General features: G+C 39.4%; 1 protein-coding gene across 4 annotated transcripts in view; it reads right to left on the bottom strand.

The window, feature by feature from the left end:
- Window positions 1–16,132, bottom strand: part of TMEM108 (transmembrane protein 108) — a 166,970-nt gene extending 150,838 nt beyond the window's left edge. For 2 of the 4 annotated variants that reach the window (XM_071735823.1, XM_071735827.1), the window contains exons 1-2: window positions 16,031–16,132; window positions 7,858–7,979 (exon numbers count right to left, since the gene is read on the bottom strand). The gene's annotated coding sequence lies outside the window, so the exon portion shown is untranslated. Of the gene's footprint in view, window positions 1–7,857; window positions 7,980–16,030 lie in introns of those variants that run through there. The other 2 variants (XM_071735825.1, XM_071735824.1) reach the window with 2 other exon arrangements.
- Between the last annotated feature and the right edge of the window lie 921 nt (window positions 16,133–17,053).

The raw sequence follows: 17,053 nt of genomic DNA, 5'->3' as shown, positions 1-17,053 counted from the left end.
GCATTCAATTATTTCTTTCATTAAGAAGAATGAAAAGATTTTTAAATATGGATCTTTGATATGAACACGAAGTTGTCTCAGGGAAATACATTTGTTTAAAATACATTTTTCCACATTCCTCTTTGCTCCTCTGGAACACACACCCACCTTAGATGACAGTGTGCCTCTAGGATCTGAAGTAGTTAAAAATTTTTTTGACAGTTCTTTAGGAGAAGACTGGTGGGAAAATGGGCAGAACAGCTTTCTCTGTACCTGGACATCTCTGCTGACCAGTGCAGTGAGTCTTCAGACTTGAGAGCCAACACTCTAAGGAAATTTTTAAGGAACATCTTCCTAACAGATTTAATCACATCACTTTCCTATGCCCACTTGTGCAGGGCAAAAATGACAACACTTCTTTCTCAGGAGCTGTCTATGTGAAGAGAGAAAGGAAGACTATTTCTTTAGATCTGGTTTGCTCTGATCTGCCATGTGTACAGCACATGCTTCAGGTCATTCTATTTTAGTCTTTTATGCCCAAGGTTACTTTAAAATAAGTGATGCCACTTACATCAGTGATAAATCAGGCATTACTATTTCTCAAAGTAATGCTGGGATGAGCTATTGGAAATTACCACCTCTACTTCTTGCCAAAGTTTCTTTAACAAGTTTCTTTTCACCTCCAAATCCAGAAGTCAAATGTCCTGCAACTTGAATTCTGAGAGCAGCAACATTAAATTGGAAAATATTCTGGATGAAACAAGACTGAAAGCTCTTAAGAGACCCCCAGAAGGAAGTCACTGGGAAATTATACACAACTGTGTGCAGAGCACAAAGCACTGATTTTTTAAATGTATGCATGTAATTGAAGCTCCATGAGAGAGGAATAATGTTACACATACTGCCTAACAAGTCTAATGCAAAAAAGTAAGAATGCTAGCATAATTTCCTTGTAGATGAAGAGATACCATGCAAATCTATTTGGTCTGAAATTAGAAAATACAATAAATGCTAACTACCAACATGAAAATCTGCTTGATTTTTTGTTATCAAGAAGCAGATTTATGCTTCTCGACAGGGCAAAAGTTCAAGGGATAACAGTCCCAGGAGAGAAACACAAAGAAGATCCCACTTAGTGTAATGCTGGATAGAAACAGATTGATCACCTGTAAGCAGACAGCTAAAATTAGGTGCAGTAAGATTAAGGAAGAATTCAAACAGCCTAACAGGAAGGGTGGAGTAAGTCAAATTCTCGAGCAGGGAAAAAATCATGGCAAGACATAAATATATGAAGAAATATACAAGATGCTGCTGAAAAAGATGAGGAATACAGCATTATTAAATTGCCAAAGTCCAAAAAATAAGTTTTGTGGGGGTTCCTGCCAATAGGTATCTGACAGCCTCGATTCTGGGAGGTATTAGGTTATGTGGCAGAGGCAATAAAGTAGACAACGTGGGCCTAAGACAACAGCATGTTAAGAGAGATTCTACTCAAGGACAAGAAGATTACATCTGAAAAGAGAATTACAGCAAATTACAAAACCTATAGTGATAGGTAAAGCATCCTTCAGTTTAAAGAAAAACTCTTGAGAACAAGATTTCACATGCACCAGTTTTGATGAACAGTTGCCTCTTACGTAACACAAGAGCAGCTAATAGACCAAAGCAGAAAGAAGAATAGCACCAGGTAACTCCCTAAAGTAGTTCTTAGCTTTGAAAGTATCTCTGGAGAATGCTGTGGGAACCAAAAAGACTCAGCATAGAAGCAGAGTAGCTGAACTACTTGAAGTTCATAGAAAATACACCTTACCTTCAAAATGTGACTAAGATGAGCAAAAAAAGCCAGCAGTGGATGCAGCTAACTGAGCAAAAATTACAGTTCTTCAGAGCACTCAGAAAAAAGACTGGGACAAATAATATAACTTTCCAAAAAGCACCAATCTCTTCTTTGAATAATTATAAAAGAAACCAAGACTCATGACACCGATGCAACCATAAGATAATGCCAGATATTTTAGGATATTGAATACTTATTTGGTAGTTCACCAGAATGCCTAGACAAAGTTGCCTGCTAATTCTGTTGTTCAAACTACACCAAAGTCCTAATACAGTATTCTGCATTTTCAACAGTTTGGATCTTCAGCAACTGCACATGTATTTTCCCTTCATTTCCTCCCCGAAGTAAAAGGAAGGTATTGCTATTACTTCATTTAACCAAAGGAAAGATTTAAGGTGGATAAATTAAACAATTTGGCTAAAGCTATGGAAAAAAAACCCAAACAGATCTTGTGGGCAAGACTGTACTCAGGCCAACTTTGTCTAACTTCCTAGCAAAAGAAACTACCCTTCCTCCTGACATAGTTTATCATACCTATCATTTTTATACACATTTAGAAATACATCAACAATTTAAATTTTGATCCCACACTAAAATGCATGAAAACATTTATAAGTAAAAAACTTTCCCCACTTTTTAAGCACTTTGATTCAGCACTCAGCTAGCTCCTTGAGCTGTGAACAACTCTAACTACGTGCAAAAAAGGATTTCACTTGTGAAACTTCACGTGATGTGCTTCTACCTTCCTACTCAGAAGCATTCCTTTGACTTCTCAGCACTGTCCTTGACATGTTAAATACTGAAAGGCATTTGTTTAAAATAGAATTGTACTTTGCATTTGCTTTTACAAAGGCTTGTTTTTAAGCAGTATACATTTAATTAAATCTAAGCAATTAGCACATGCATGTAAGGAAGCATCAAAAAAGATCAAACCAGAAACAAAAAAAGAAAAGGTCCTATCACAGAAATTTAAAAATGTACTTTCAGTAATCTAAAGCGTAACTAATAGCACAGATACAGAAATGAATACACAATTCAAACTTTATACATTTATAGCATTTTCTATACTAACTTAATTTACAGTGTGAGGTTCTTTATTTACAGGGACCTCTTTGGCAAAGGTCTCAGCTGCAACCTCACCTTTCCAGAAAGATTAGAACTTAAAAGTTCAGTTTGGCCTCTTTCTTCTAAGAAGCTGAACTCAAAAACTGAGTCCCTCCTGAAGTTCAGTATTTTTTTGTACTGCCTTTACTATTTTGAGTTGTTTCAGCAAATAGCTGAAATGAAATGTGGACTTTTTACTTGCTTTAAATCTGACCTAGAAACCCAAAGCTGAAATTCAATAGTCTGTTGTAAGTGTAACAGGCACAAGTGTAAGAGTATTGAGAGAATAGCCAGGTCTGATGCTTGGTTTTATAAGTGGAACTTAGTTCTCTGCTTTGCATGATCCTGGGCTAATTTCAGTGCTCATCTGTAGGGGGAGGTGGGATAAGGGCACTTCCCCACTTCACAGAGCTGATACAAGGTTGTCCTCAAAACTCCAACTGCTTATGGCTTGAGAGAAACCTGATGCTAAATAACTAGACACCTAGAAGTCTCCCAGCTTTTGTTTCCATGTTAGGTAAGAAAAGAGAAGAAGCACTAAAAGTCCTGTAAACCAGTTTCCCACCTTGTTCTTTTTGCCAGGGTCCACAGACCATTTTAGATTAGTGTCATAGCACAATTACCTGAACATCAGATTTCACAGTCTGATTTTACACAGTGTATGTTTATTTTTATACCAGCTCTCAAGCAAGAGGTCATACTCCCAAACTTCTTCCATCTATTGGTGAATTATCCACCACATTTGACTGCATTTAACTGTATTTCTAGGATGTTTTTCATCCACACTGTACATAATTGCTTTCTATTAGGAATAGGAAGCAAACTTTTCTGGGCCAGCTCAGAAAGTGGAGTGAATTACGGATATTCAATGGCATCAGCATAAAAAAAATAAATCATCAAAACAACACTGTTTTCCATGTAGCAATCAGGAAATAATTACAGAATCTCACATGCTACTTGAATAGATGGCTAAGTTGCAGCAAGCGCTTAGATACTCTCTAACTTAAGAAAATACACTCTCCTTACACAAACAACTTTTTTTAAAAAAGTTCTAACAATTCCCCTGGGATGACCCACATGAAAACTAAGTCTTTTAATTGTGAAGACTCTTATACCATACCATTTTCCTTGTGATGGGTTTTAAGTATAATATTCTGTGATTAGGGTCCAAAGTTAGTAGTAATAAAAGGAGGCAAGCTCAAACACACCTTACTGTTGGCTCTGTTGTTACTTCTGTACCTTAATGTCTGCTTTGGGAAGGTTAACTTCTGAAGCAAACTCTTTCAGGATTCAGCTCATGAAGGACCAATGACTTTCAGCATGCTCTCAAGTAGTGACAAGGGGAAAAAACTTTGGATTGATAGCTGCTACATCATCTTTTTACTTCAGGCAGCACTGGGAAACACTGCAAAGCAGAATTTATCCCTGGGAACAAGGGATCCAAAGCGCTGAAATTAGTAAAGACAGTTTGGCTGCTTTCAATTTTAGTGGAAGTATTATGAAAAAGTGTTTCAAATTATGTCACATAGGGCAAGTGTTATGGTAGTTAGTAAGAACTTACTGTGCCAGCAAATGTCAGGACAAATTACACTGCTGGACAGGCAGGCTGTGTATATCACCCTCACTTCCAAAGGGGAAAGGCTTCCCCTCACCGCCAAGAAGCTGCTCTCATTTCTGAATTGATTTAAATAAAATTGCTCTTATTCAAATCAAAACAGCATGGAAGGAATACTATGGTGACATTACAGGCAATTCTTCGTACCCCTCCCTACTCGCAGGGATGAAATATTTGTGTTTTAAAGTGGTGGAGAATCAAATAACCTCAAGGCTGGAGAGCTGCTTATGTAAATTGCTGCCTGCAGGTTCTTAAAGCCACTGCTTACCATGTTGATGAGAAACATCTCACTGATTCCTGTGCTCCCAGTTCTGTAACCATCCAATCTTTTTTGTCTCTTTGATCATATACTGTTTGTAGAAAGGTGAACTTGCAGTTTATGCTGGACCCTGCATGGTACCTAGCACAGCTCATCAACAGCTGGGGTGCCTCAGCACTACTAGTAAAAATGAATTATAAGAACAACAAATTCAGTGCACCAGAAAGGAGAAAGACAGAGTTAAGTCATAAGCAAAATCAATTTATTTAACAATAAGAAAATCTTTCACTGAATTAAGAAGTCTCAGCAAAAATCAACTGGTTTTAATTCAGCTATCTTGCAGTTCAAAAGTAAATGTTTTGATTTTAAGTTAACAGTGCTTTAATATAGAGAACAAGCACATCTTCATGTTCTGCAGAGAAAAAAAATTAAGAACTAAAAAACATTTTGATGACTCGAAGGAAATTTTTATTCAGTTTTGAACTTCTCTAGTGCATTACTCCCCAGATGTTTTCAGGTGCTTCTTCTTCAGGCTTTCATTTAAACTTAGATTGCTGAGAAAAAAAATAACTGAAATTTGGACAGCTTCTGTTAAGATCAGAATACCTGTGTTGGTTATAAATCAGAAAGCAGTCTGTTCTGTCACTTCCTAAGCTTTTTTTGATGCGTCAATCATTTCTCAGACAAAAAAGGACAAACACACCTCAAAAGCTACCAAGAATAATGCCCAGAAAAAAATGGCAATATAGAAGTTCAGGGACTCCAGATCTGGCTTTGATTTAAGCTACTAATACATCCAGTTATTTATTCTACCCTACAGCTGCAGGCTACCACCCCAAACAGAAGAGTCACTATAGCAGACCATCTCATATGCTGTAGAGTACACAGCACTGAAACAGCAATGAAGTTTTAAGTGAACACCTCGACTGTACACAGAACCAGCTGGGCTGCAAGCTCACATTTCCACATGACAGCTCTTCAGGGATGACAGCCTTTGGCAGATGAAAACTAACAAAGCAACTCCGGGGCTTTAACAGCATTTTTGCTGTGCATAAGTGCCTATAAATCTAGTTAACTAAGATACTGCAGACACTCTGACCCTGTATATTTTTCTTAGCCACTAGTACCAGTTCTTTTCAGAAAGGACTCAATTTATGTGCAACTCTGTCTGTCACTGACTTGTGTTCTGAATGGCTGGACTTGAGCTATGCCTTTGTAAGCAGAATTTGCCTCTGTGTACTCATTTTCTATCCCCAGAATGGCTGCTGCAAGAATGCAAATCCTGTTTGGAAGGATTACTTGCCATGCAACAGCCAGAGGCCCTGTTCAAGGCCTGGCCTCCTCCCATGCCAAGAAGCAAAACTCAGAAGCTCCACTTCAGAGAGGAACACGATTAAAGCAGGCAAGGTGGCAACACCAAATAGTATCCTCATTCCACCTATGCAGAACCAAAGCTGTCATTCCTCTACCCCACAATATATTAGGAATATAAGGCTGAGGATTTCATAAAATGCAAATATACAAAGATGTTCAAACAAAAAAGCATAGACTGGACCAGCATTTATAGTTGTGGAAGCTCACAACTCTTCAGAGAAGTGTCCACTACTTGGACCAGACCTCACAGATTTTTTACGGTCTACGTACATTCCTCCATAACAACAGTTACAGAAAATGACTGGAATGTTCCAAGGACATAAGAGCCTGAATGTGGTTTTCCTTGTAAGTTGTGTTTGCTATTGCTTATCTTTGCATTTTATAAATACCTCACACATTTCATTCCTGTTATTAGCGCATACAAGAAATCACCTCCTGTTGCTACAGGATGCAGTGCCAGTCTGTTAGGAAGACTTCCACCTTAGGAAGAGGATCTCTTCAATCTAGTCCTTCCACAGAAGAAGACTGAGGCACATCTCATGCTTGCAAAAATGGCAGTGATAACAGTGGGCACAGGTGGCCAGTATTTCCATAGAGAACAGAAGTAATGGCAATGCATTGCCCTAGCACAGATGGTTCCCTCATCTCTTAACACTGGCTGGTGACAATGGAGTGTCATACTGACTTCAGCTCAAAATCCTCCCTGGGATAAAGCAGACACCAGCTAAGACCAGTTGTAACTGTTCCTTTTTCCAACTGCACAGCTGCCTGATTTGAACTCCTGAGTAACACAGTTAGTACTCTGGCTTTGCGTTTGCTTTGTAGGAAAGGTTTTGAAGAAGCCCCTCTTAGGCATACATCAGCTTGAAAAAAAAAAAGAAATTTTAACTTAAAATTAGTTTGCTTCATATCTTTATCAAGTGTTCCTACCAGTTCCAAAAAAGTTTTTGAAAATCTGCCTTTTGCATCTTCCCTGAAAACAGCTCAGTAAAGGAAGGTCTCAGAATAAGTGACAGTGTACCCAGGCATCAGGCAAAAGATGCCAAGAAAATGTATGAAGCACTTTACCACCCTCAGCTTAGAGCAATAAGGAATTAATTATTATTTGGATTAAAAAAAAAAAAAAGAAAAATGCAGCTGTTTTTGTAAACAAACCATGTAACAATTCTGAGATTGAAAGAACACAAAGACCATACAAAAAAAAAAAAAAAAAAAAAAAAGGTGTAACTTGCATTTCTAGTTGGAGACATTTTCCGGCATCCAGTTTACAGACATTCTCTAATGATTAACAGCCTGCACTCAGAAGTACACATTTCAAGTCTACTTCAATCTACAGCAAGAAGCACAATAAAAAAATGCCTGAGGTGAGTGGAAAGGTCTCTTGCTTTCCTGTCTCATGCTAAAAATAGACAACCCGTTAAGCTCTCTGAACAGATACTACATAATAAAAGTTGGAATTTTACAGGACCTAAGGATCCATAGAGGTCACTGACTTTTGAGAGGTGAGGCCTTTTAAGGTCTGCTAAACATCAGTCCGATTGTATATTAATTGTCAGGCACAGTTATTAGCAGCGAGCAACAAGACTGAGGGAGCTTTAGAGAACACCTCCATTGCCATCTGGGCAATTCCACAAAAGAGAGCTGCATTGAAGAGAAAGAGCACAGCAAAAAAATCCTTTTCTATCTTACCTTGTAATGGGAAGAGCAGATGCCTTCAAACATATCTACATCCATACAGTCCACTGGTTTGGATATTGCTGGTAATAGCAACTCTCCCAGTCTCTTATTTTGAATCTGCCAACTGCTGCAACCTGTACATTTACAGAAGTAGGTGTGTTATTCCAAGATGTTTACTCATCTCATTTGACAAGGCATTCAATTTAAATATATATGGCTCTGTGCCACATGGCTCCTATTGCTCTCCAGAGCTTTCAATATAATAGATTAGAAGACCACAATGTTTCTGTACGTTATTGATTTCTGGGAATGTAAGTAGAGGACTCTTTAGAATTTCTTTGCAGAATTTCCAATTTCCAAAACATCACATTCCATATGTGTATATCATACATTTGAGGACACACTCCTATGAAATTCAAAGACTTACTGTACAAAAAAAAAAAAAAAAAAAAGCGTACCTTGTACTTTTGAATTGCCAATATCTTTGTCAATTAATCTGTTAAAGGCCAATTTTATGGGGAAAGGACTAAATTATATTCAAATATTAGTTTAGGAATAGAAATGCTACTGATTTGAGAAACTGAAGGCTGTTCAAGTGGCCAAGATTTATGTTCAGCAATTAAGGTAACAACAAAGTAAAAAGCACCTTCTAAGACAGTGACTCTGAACAATCTTCAAAGTTTTTCAGAAGACTGAACAGTAGGAAAAGTCACTCAGAAGGATTTTTTTGGTAGAACTACTCAGTGAATCACAGTGAGATTCCTCAAATATATGTAAAGTTGCAGTGTTTTCCAAGTATTTAAATTTGGTCATCCAAATCAAAAGGAGCTCTGAAAGTAAACCAACAGGTTCTCTGCTTAGGTTCAATAATTTTCATTGGCAAAAGGTATGAGGTAGTCACTTATATATGCTTTACTTCTCACTGCAGACTGTAAAGCATAGAGAGTATTACCTGTGTACCTGAGAGATACCCCTCCTGACTGTCAGTATCTTGATGCCCTCTATGCAGGATCCACAAACAGAACACATTTTCACAGTGGATTTCACCCATAATTTATGTTCATGAAAGTCCAATCAAACAACAGAGTGCAATTTTCAGTTTTCTGGCAGTCCATATCAGCACAGATCTGCTTAGCTGAGCTCTGTGCAACTTCTCAAAACATTTGACTGTTTCATTATGGGATTTCACCAGACACACCTGGCGACAGCACCATGGCACAGAAAATGGGATACACACCACCTGCTTATCTCCACATTTTGGCTACTGCAGCTGCTTAAAAGCTGCCCTTGATCTCTACAGGAACTGTTTACAAGTATTTTTAAAGTTAGTATAGCTTCTTTTATATATGGTTTGTGGTATACGCATCTTATCTAGGCTGTTCCCTCCCCTCCTTTTTTACCCTGGAAAATTAAAAACTAACTTTTAAAACTAATTAAAAACTAAGCTTTGCTTTCACCTCACTTCAGTGAGATGGCTTAAAAATCATCAGTGATGGTATTTTATTAACCACTTGTAGCCTTACAACCCTGCTGTAACTTCCTACCACAAAGGGTGGCACACACAAAGCTACCCTGAACCTGCACAGCAGAGCTGGTACGTCACATGCTGATGGCACAAGATACACCTGATTTAATTGCCATTTAAACCTGAACCTGATGATGGATCCAGAAAAGGCCTAGATCCTGGAGTTGTTTCAACCGAGCTGTGCGCCTGCGCCTCCTCAATGCAAACAGATCTCAGATCTGAAAGACCACAATTACCCTGGAGTCCTTGACCCTAAATCCCCTTAATAACAATCACATTTATGTGAACTCTCCTTTTACCCCAACAAGTTTCAGGACTTCATTTCAGTGAAGTACAAAAATCTCTCTTTCAGAAGTACTGGCTAAAATGAGAACCAGGACTTACCATGGAAAAAATTACAACATTCACTCTTGCAAATTGAGCAGCAGAACGCAAACTGCTAGGAAAAAATTACTAAGCATGCCTCACTATGCAGGCTACCTAAACATTTCCAGACTATATTTTTATTCAATCCATGGTTTGGAACTTCTCTAATGAGGACAAAATCTCCCTCTTCATGACAGTGGAGCATGTAGAGACTGGCATAGGGTAAAAATGTGCATTGCAGTTACCATGCTTGTGCTGTGTTTTCAGCATAATATCGCATTACTCTTTTAAATGTACATCCAACATAATGTCAAATATCTTCAAATAAGGAAATTGGTATTAGGAAATCAAGTTCTCCTGCCCTCTTAGCCCTCCTGGTTAAAGCAGAGCCTGTAGCTCAGGACTGGCAGCTGCCAAATCTCCTTGGTATTACAGGGCCAACTATCTCAGTGAGAGGGTGTTCAACCTCCTCCTCCCTGTACCACCAAGGAGACCTGAAGCAAACAGGGTCCAGGCAGAGGTAAGTGGCTGTTGCCCTCTGGATGGTGGGCCAAAGAGGCATTTCATGGAACCATGGACTAGATCACTTGACTTGGCAGGAAGAGATTAAGAAGAGGGACATCTGGCTCATGGCCGGACACAGGTAGAGAATTCTGATGGCATAGTACTCCCACAACACTATTGAAGAACAGATAAAGAGTTCAAAGGGAAAACTGGTTGTCATGTGCCAAATTCCTACAGCATAAGGATTTTGTGTATGCAATTATGTCAATTATGTGACTGCAGGAGTAAATACGATGTAGGCTGCTTTGGACAACAAAGATGAATGAACCAACAGCAGCAAGCAAGATAAAGCATGAAAAGAAATTTAAAACTTTTTATTGGTTGATCACTATAATTACCATTATGATGCACAGGATCTGCTCAAATGCTGATAGAAACAGAAATTAATGGGAGATACCCCTGAATCTACCATTATAAATAGAATGCTAAAATATTAATTTCTATTCAAACCTTCTATGTATACTATTTCTAGTCTTTTGTATATAATACTATTATTTTACAGAATTTTCCTACATAATGACAGAGATTACATGAACTACAGAAAATACTGGTTAACTAATAGAACTCCTAGGGTGCCTTTTAGTGTCTGGTTACATGATATGACTTTAACTGTCTACTCAGAAAGGAAAGCAAAAGTTAGCAGCTTAAAAAGATAAAACACATCTTGACTAGGCACTGTCCTGATTTCAGTTACATTGTTAATCTATGGAAGTATAATAAAATAAGGCTGAGAAAAGGAGCATTGGCAATATGTGAAAGTGACTGCATTGCTTTCAGCTCCATTACATCCTACCTCTTAAAATCTTACCATACGAAAAGCTGATCTTAGGTTAACCTGTGTGTGCTCATGTAACTCTGCCTGCACCTCTCCAACCTGAACTTGCAGAACATGATAAAAGTGACTGCTTTAACAGCTTGGCACTGATAACATGGATCACACCTCTGAAGTCTTTGAAAAGAAACATTATTGATCAAGCAAAATCCCTCTACTTTATGTGTCTTGTGTGACTTTCAATCTTCTGGAAGAAAAAAACATAGCAGGCAAGGGACACAAAGGGCATACAGGTATAGCTCCATTGATTTTGACTGACCTATTTACAGTGGATGTGGATCTCAACCAATGATAAGGACAAAGCTTCAACTATTTCTCAGATATGAAAAATTCCCAGTGGACCTCTGTTAGTTCCAAACATGAAAGAGTTGCATTCTTAAATGTACATGCATACATGTATTATGAAATCCCACAAGCAATCTTGTTGCAGAACCTCCATTTTACAAGCACCATAAAGCAGTCCTAAATGCAGTCCTGCATCACCTATTCTAAAGGACTATTGCTGGATTACAACCTGAATACAGTGACCCTCTAAGTAAGCAGAGAAGTTTTCTTTCATCACCAGTTCCCCCACATCTTCCACAACTAATATATTATACTAGTGTCTTGCCATAAAACTATGCTTGCTCCTTTGAGGGAGCCCTGACGGACAACATGTTGACCATGAGCACTCTCTTGTAACAAAGAAGAAAGCCAGGCTTTTCGGAAGAGAAGCGTACAGTGGAAGAACAAAAGGAAAGAGAAACAAACCAAAACAAGCAATTCCAATGAAACGTGAAAAACTTTCACTCTAAGACTTAGACACATGTTGCTGTGAAGTCTCCATTCCTGGAGACCAGAGATATTAAAAATGTAGCTGGATGAAGCCCCATGCAGACTGCTCTAGATGCTTTGAGCAGAGGGTTGGACCAGAACCTCCAGAGGTCCCTCATTCCATGAGCCTGTAAACAGAGCTCTGTTCCTAAATTCACTTTTCAATTTTATAAATATGTTTAAAGACATGGCAAAGTTGTAAACTTGATCCTGAACAGTGGTAATGGAGTTTCATTTGAGGTCTCCACACTCTATTGATGAAATAAACCAATGAAACAGTAACTTAAAAAATTAAACTAGATGTTAGAGATGCTTCTTGCTCTAAGAACCATACTAATCCTCTTGTCCCTTTCTTAGGAGAGAAAAAAAAAAAAAAAAAAAAGAAAAAAGGAAAAAGAAAAAAGAAAAAAAAGCTCCATTAGTCCTGCTTGCAGCATTTAATGTATTCCCCACTTGTGGCATAACATTTATGTCTTGTTCTTTGTATCATGCTTGCAAATGGAGACCAACAAAGCAATTTTATTTAGCAGATCTTTTCCTTAGTAGCAGAGCACACTGGATAAAACTTGCTTTCTGATGCAAAAGAAACTACGAGAAAGCACAGAGAATTTACCCCCATAGTCAAGAACAAGTTGGATCTTCATCCAGTTCTCAAGAGAGCTTTACAGAGAAAAACTGGTAAGTATGCTGGCTCATATACTTCTTTCAGGGAATGCTATCAGCAAGCCAAAGGTCACCATGAGTGCTTTAAATGTGGATTAAATATATTCTCATCACTGGCAAGGACTACCCTGTATCTAGCAGAGATGCATCATGTTCTTACCTAACTGTTCTATACAATCCAGTTCCTCAGTCAGTCATGAACAGATGAGTCATTCTTTCCCATATCCTTATTGCAACAATTACCACATTACTGTCATTACTGATCTATAGGTAACAGCTTTAACCTCAGCATGCCGAATTCCAGCACCTCAAACTCAAGTTCAAAAAGCTTTATTTACAACAGGCTACAAAGTAGGTCCAAAATTAAAATCTGGTCTCACTTATTTTTTTAAAGAATAACTCAGTCTTCAGTCAGATACAAGAGTCATCTATGAGGCTTTCTTTTTGTGGATATTAGGCTAAAAACTTTGCAGCATTTTAAATTTTTCCTATGTTGTGTATTTACTGTGACTAGCATATGCCTTGATCAGAGTTATTTTCAGTTACACCACAGTAACTGTGTTGGATGTGTTAATGGTTTCCTTGGAATAATCCAGTAAGTGACAAGAAAGATTTTGGTTCACTTTCATTTCTGATGATTTTAAGTTACTCATCCGTCTTCAGCATCACAGTAATAAATTCCCACCTTATCACTCAAAGGAGATCTGTTGCAGACATCACACCATCTTTAGTTGTGCTCCACCACACGTCTGAACTTGGATGCAAAAACTTAGTATTTATTCATACATTTATTGATTACTCATTCACTTAGTTGTTTAGTAAATACAAGAATGCATACCAGTTCATATATTCCACTAACAAGGATGCCACGAAACAATTTTTACACAAATCCATTAACTCTGACCAGAACAAATCCCTTGCAATTCCATACATAAGAATTTACGTGTTTAATCCAGTTTACAGCATGGCCAAAACCTCTGGTCTAGCTATAATCCTCAGAGTAGAATTTGTCTACCTGCAATGAGACAGATTGGAGCATGAGTCACTTGGGTTTTATGGATGCAACTAAGATCTGCTGCATGCCCACCAATGGCTTCAGCTCAGCTAAACTCTTCCTATGGCAGCTGCAGTCTGTGAATAAATGCAATCTGTGCTGATTCAGCTTGTCTCTTAAGGCAAAACTTAGCCCTGGCAAGATCTCCAAGGCAGCTCCAGAGTAGATGCTACAGCACAAGCACTTAGGAATATTGCCTCCTGCTGCCAGGAGAGGAAAGATTGCCCAGTGTTTTCAAAGTTTTTAAGGAAATCAGTGTCAATGGATAAAACGTCTTTAATGTATGCACATTATTGCAGCTATTTTAGCATTATATTGGCACAGCAATTTTATTAGCAGAAATAAAAGGCTTTGTCAATAATAAGCTTGAATTTTATTTTATTCTGCACTAAGCCATTGTAACTGCAGAGCCCATATGCAACCACCGTTTTATCTCTACCACTCTAAGTAACACTTTTAGCTGCCTTCCCTCTTCAATCTCTCCAGCAGAAAAACTAAAATTAAAAGTACTCCATACCTGGCATTATTCTACAGAACATCAGTTTACAAGGGTAAACTCCATCACTCATAATAGGACTAAAGATATTTCTGTAGTTTTCAAATCCTCAGAAATAACAAACACATTTTAAAGCAACAGGTGGTATCCACACAGTTCACTAACATGGTCTGCCATAATCAGCATAGATGGCCCAAAAGAAATAGACCACAGTAATTTCATGGCAACCAAGCCATTTTTTCATTATTTTCATTATTAGGACCTACAGTATGTTTGTTAAATAAACAAGAGAAGAACAGGACTCTATGGGACAACAGCACAGTAGGCAATAGCCAGTTGTTTGCATGTGTAGATTTAAGTCTAATTGATATAGTTTTTAATAAAATCACTGGAATATTCTCAGGTAGAGGTAGTGTCACTGTTACTATAATGTCACCTATTCCTGCCATTTAACTGATTAAATCACTTTGCAAATGTTAAGAGTAGAGTAAGGAATGAATCTCAATTTTAACAGATGCATCTGCTTTCTACAGGTACTGCTGCAAAGCATTAGGAGATAATTATAGCTTTTTAAAAAATTTGCTTCTGAATTGCATTCCTTGATCTACTATTTCATCCCCTTCAAAAAAAAAAAAAAAAAAAAAAGAAAAACAAAACAAAACCAAAAGCCAGCTATAAAATGACAGCCTCATTCATCAGAACCCCATTCCCATTGCTGATTTACCTCCTGCAGTAGTCAAAGGGTCATTTTTAAACATTAAATCATCAATAGGATAAAGAGGTACTGATCCTACTTTAATTAGTGGCTTTTTCCACTAAAGCCTCTCCATATAAAGCCTCTCCATATAAAGGACTCCTTCCATAGACCTTGAATGCCTGACTGCTTTCTGCAGCTGAGAGGGGTGAGTTTTCTGTTAGATTCTATATTTTGTATTTCCGCTGTACAAGCATACCCATTTATTCATATCACTGTTCAGTTCCCTCCCCAATTTTTCCTGTAGAAGTCAGGTCAATCCTTAATTACTTATCCTTAGCTGGTTTATGTCCATTGTAATCCATCTATCCGAAACAGTCGTCTAGCCCCTCCTACTATTTGAGAGAAAAATATATGAAGACTATTCCTTGTAAACTGCCCAGATAAAAGGTACCCCCATCGCAGTTCTACAACCAGGTTTTTTTTTTTTTTTTTTTAAATTGTCTGTGTTTCACGACCTGTTTAAAAAAGGATGCCGTCTTTCATGCAGTCGTTCTACTTTAAATAGAATATGCAAGCCACAGGCTCCCAGTTGGTTACGATACGGAGCAGTCTCATGCCTTCGGTTGTATGTGGCCAATATGCATTTCAGCAAACATACGCTCACCAGGCGTGACAAGCACCTTGTAGGTCCTGCTTTAAGAAAAATAATAAAATAAAAATCCCCTGCCTTCCGCAAGAGATATGATGCTTGCCATGCAGTGATAGATCTTAAATGTCACCTTCCCTCGCAGCATTCAAAAAAGAGCAAAAATAACCCCTACGCGATTTTCGGTACGTGCCTCCCCCTGAAACTGCTTATTCACAGATAACCGAGCCCACTACGATGCGGGAGAACAGTCACAAGGCAATGTTTTTTCAACTATCAGCGCAAACCTCCGGGCAGTTGCCACTTCAAGCTTACAATCCCCTCAAGCAAAACCCACCAGCAGACGCCTCGCAGAAGCGGACCCCTTGCCCTCTTCCCACTCCATCACCCCCTTACTCCACAGCTTGTACTGCCCAACCCAACCCCGCAGCACCCGCCCCGGCGGCTCAGCCCCGGGAAGAAGAAGAAGGAGAAGAAGAAGGAGGAGGAGGAGGCGGCGGCGGCTGCCGCTGATGCTACCGCTACTTACCGGCGCCGACGGCGTCTCCCCCCGGCGCTGCGGAGCGACCGCCGGTGCTGGCGGGAGCACGGGCGCTGCTCCCCTGTCGGCACGGGCGGGAGGGGCTCCCGGTGGCCCGGCCTCCCCTTCCCCGGGAAGGTTCGCCGTCTGCGGCAGCGGCGGGGGGAAGAGGGAATAGGGGGTGTTTGGGCTGGGAGGGGATGTTGGGGCTGGGAGGCGGGGGGTGGGTGGGTGGGAAGGCGGCGACGGCCCCGGTGTGGGTGCGCGGAGTAGCGAATGTAAATGAGGAGCCGGTGTTGCGGCAGCGGCGGCGGGGAGGGGGATTAGGGGCAGGTTTTTACAAGGGCTGTATTGGATTAGTGGTAATTGGGCCGAAAGGGAAGTCTGGTACTTAGGAAGGAGAGGGAGGGGGGGGAAAGGGGCTGGAAAGGTTAAATGCCCAACAAAAGCTGCTGGTGAGGTCTTTTTGCAAGGGGATGTAGGGATAGAATGAGGGGTAGTGGTTTTAAACTGAAAGAGGATAGATTTAGCTGAGGTATTAGGAAGAAATTCTTTACTGTCAGGGTGGTGCGGTAAGAGTAGTAGAACACGAACAGAATTTCACACAACCCAAGGCATGTAGCAAAAGGGATGGGATGGTGCAAACTGCTGTGGCAGCCACATGTAATTTCATTTTAACACCGTATTTATAGAACCACAGAATGGTTTGTGTTGGAAGGGACCTTAAAGATCATCTAGTTGCAACCTCCCTGCATGGGCAGGGACACCTCCCCCTAGACCAGGTTGCCCAAAGCCCCATCCATCCTGGCCTTGGACACTTCAAGAAGTATCCACAGCTCCTCTGAGCAACTTGTCTTGCCAGCTCCACAATGAAGATTTTCTTCCTTATAACTAGTCTAAATCTACCCTCTTGTGCTTTAAAACCATTGAAAACCATCACCCCTTGTCCTGTCACAAAAGGCTCTTCTAAAAAGTTTGTGCCTATCTGTCTTTTAAGCACTGAAAAGCCACTATAAAGTCTCCACAGCTGCC

Source organism: Heliangelus exortis, chromosome 2 (assembly GCF_036169615.1).
Source record: "Heliangelus exortis chromosome 2, bHelExo1.hap1, whole genome shotgun sequence".
Lineage (NCBI taxonomy): Eukaryota > Metazoa > Chordata > Aves > Apodiformes > Trochilidae > Heliangelus > Heliangelus exortis.
This window is presented reverse-complemented; position numbering and strand designations above follow the sequence as displayed.